The following is a 2,839-nucleotide window of genomic DNA, read 5'->3' as shown; positions in this document are numbered from 1 at the left end:
AGCTTTGACTAGATCTGTTTTTAATGGGCACTACATTGTTGCCCCAGCCCCTATTTCAATTTGGCACTGAGCCTCTATGACGAGTCACTAGGTCAGTCGCCACCAATAGCCAAAACATCTGGGTTCCCATCCAGTGGTCCCTGGAGACTGTTAGCTATCGAATAGTGACAGTTAAACACCATCACTACTAATTGCCCACCCTGGTCTAAGATGGCATCCCTTTATCCTTACTGTATCCACAGAACTAAAAAAAGAAGCCTGACCTTGAAAATAGTCAGTAGATTCCTTTATTTGATCAATTTCCCCCAAGTAATACAAGAGCGCCTGTAATTCAGATTCTTTCTCCTTTACCAAACAAGAGCTCTGGTTGCAGGTATACTTGGGGAGTCTTGGGAATAGTGTATAAAAGGCCTGGACTACTGTGTTGTGCAAAGACATTTCAAGTGTCTCTTCTATGTCCAGAGGCCCTGAAGGTGGTTTGATCTTTGCTGGATTTTGAGTTAAAAGGCTCAATAGGGACCAGCAGTTAGCATAATGGCTATGTCGCTGGACTCTCACAGACTCGACTGCAGTTCGTGTCCCAGACCCGGTGGCTTAAAACTCACTCCAGGCACGTGTGCGTGCGTGCCCAAGATCCCAAGGGGAGAATGGAGGAGAAGGGATTGTGGCGTGGCCATCCCCCCTGGGGGGTGATTTCTCGCTTTCTGTCTCTCTTTCTCTCTCTGTCTGGCGAGCGCACGTGCCCTATAGCGAAAACCTCTCAAAAAAAAAAAAAAAGGCTCAAAGAACCCTGGCGGGGATGAAGAGCATTTCTGGTACTTGGTCGCTTTCTATCATGTCTTTGTGTCTTAGGACCATACTGATTTCTTAAAGCCTGAAGCGCTTTGTGGCTTTCCTTTTTATTACTTTCCCTATGTGAAACACCTCCCTTGGCTGATGGAGCAGCGAGTGCAGTTTTACCACCCCAACCAGGAGAAAGATAGTTAAGAGAGGTAAAGGAAAGTAAAACAGAGGCTCCTAACCTCGTCCTGGGGGAGAGCAGCCGGAGAGGGTCATTCCTAGGGGAGCTGGAGTCAGCTGAGACCTAAAGGAAGACCTAAAAGGGCTGGGAGTCAGGGAACGCCAGGAGAGGAGTGTTCCAGACAGAGGGAAGAGCATGCGCAAAGGCCCTCAAAGAGAATGCGCATGTGCTTGGATTTGTTTAGCTCTAGGGGCATGATCTTGTAAAAAGGAAGGTCAAGATTCAAAGCCTTCACAGAAGTTTAAAGAAACAAAAATGAGGTGATACATTAAGACGGCTTCACAGATTTACTACATTAATTTCAGACAAACTTGGCTCCACGCCCCATAAAGGACGGTTCAACTCAATCAGCCTGTGGCCACTGAGCTGTGTCTTCCCCACGTCCTCCTTTATTAGACAAGCAGGAGAAACAAGAGACAGCAAAAAGAGCTTTTATATTCAAGATGACTATCAAAGTGTCAAAGGATTTTTTTTTTTTTTGAGAGAGTTTTTGCTATAGGATGCATACACTCACTGGAGAGACAGGCAGAAAGTGAGACATCACCTCCCGGGGGCATGACCACAGCACAGTCCCTTCTCTCTCATTCTCCTCTTAGGATCTGGGGCACACACACATATGCGCCCGGCATGAGTTTCAAGCCACTGGGTCAGAGACTCAAACCGAGGTCGGCCATGTGGGAGTCCAGTTTCTTAACTACTGTGCCACCTGCTGGTCCTGGGGCTTGTTTAAAAAAAAAAAAAATCCTCAAATCTCAATAAAATGAGTTAATGCAGTATTTTCTGTGTCAAGCCCACGCCCAACTGCTGATGACACTAGAGTTTAGCCATTTCTTTAAAAAAAAAAAAAAAAAAAAGAACCCGACAGCTAAACTAAGGGAATAAAACCTTCGGTTTTTCATGACGAAGAGTGGCAAACATGGAATAGCACAAACAGTTCAGAGAGCAATGAATTAAAAAATAAAAGCAGGGGCAGAGAAATCAATCCACTTTGTATTTTTTTTTTTCAAGTTTTTAAAATTTTGCCGTAGGGCACATGTGCCTGTTGGTGGAGGGAGAGAAAGAGACAGTGAGAGGGAAGGTGAGAAATCAATCCCCAGGGGAATGATCATGCTGTAATCCCTTCTCTCCATTCTCCTCTTGGGTCTCTGGACATGCATGCACTTGTGCCAGGCATGATTTTCAAGCCGCCAGATCTGGGACTCAAACTGTTGTCGGCCACTGGGAGTCCAGCATCTTAACCACCATGTCACATGCTGGTCTCCAATAAACTCCGTATTTTAAAAAGCTGAGTAGAGGGAGAGGATGACAGGAGTCTGGTGATTTTTGTTTTGTTTTGTTTAATTTATCGGAAGGTTCACATGTTCACCAGAGAACAGAGGGTAGGGGGAGGGGATGGGATGAGAAGGTACCTCCCATAGGGAATAGTCACATCATAATCCCCTCTCCACCACCCCTCCCTCCTTTTGGGATTTTAGGCATACACACATGGACATCTGGTGTACTTCTCAAGCTGTTAGGTCTGGGACTCGAACTGCAGTTGGCCATGTAGGATCCAGCCACCTTAACCACCATACCACTGGCTGACCTAGGATTTGGTATTTTTTACATAATCTGATCATTTTAATTTTAAGAATTAAAATGGGGGCCGGCAGGTGGCGTGGTGGTTAAAGGTGCTGGACTCCCATATGGTCAAGTCCCAGACCTGGTGGCTTGCTTTCTCACTTTCTCTCTCTGTCTCTCTCTGGTCAAATTAAAATAAACAAATGGATAAATAAAGTTAAATAAAATCATTCTTTCTTTGAAAAAGAATGATTAAAA

At 45.1% G+C, this 2,839-nt stretch overlaps 1 protein-coding gene across 1 annotated transcript in view; it reads right to left on the bottom strand.

Moving 5' to 3' along the window:
* Window positions 1-2,839, bottom strand: part of CPT1A (carnitine palmitoyltransferase 1A) — a gene marked incomplete in the record, with an annotated part of 77,446 nt that overhangs the window by 22,471 nt on the left and 52,136 nt on the right.

Source organism: Tupaia chinensis, unplaced genomic scaffold, assembly GCF_000334495.1.
Source record: "Tupaia chinensis unplaced genomic scaffold, TupChi_1.0 Scaffold149501_1, whole genome shotgun sequence".
NCBI classification, from domain to species: domain Eukaryota; kingdom Metazoa; phylum Chordata; class Mammalia; order Scandentia; family Tupaiidae; genus Tupaia; species Tupaia belangeri.
Note: the sequence above shows the minus strand (reverse complement) of the source record. Positions and strands in the feature narration are given on the sequence as shown.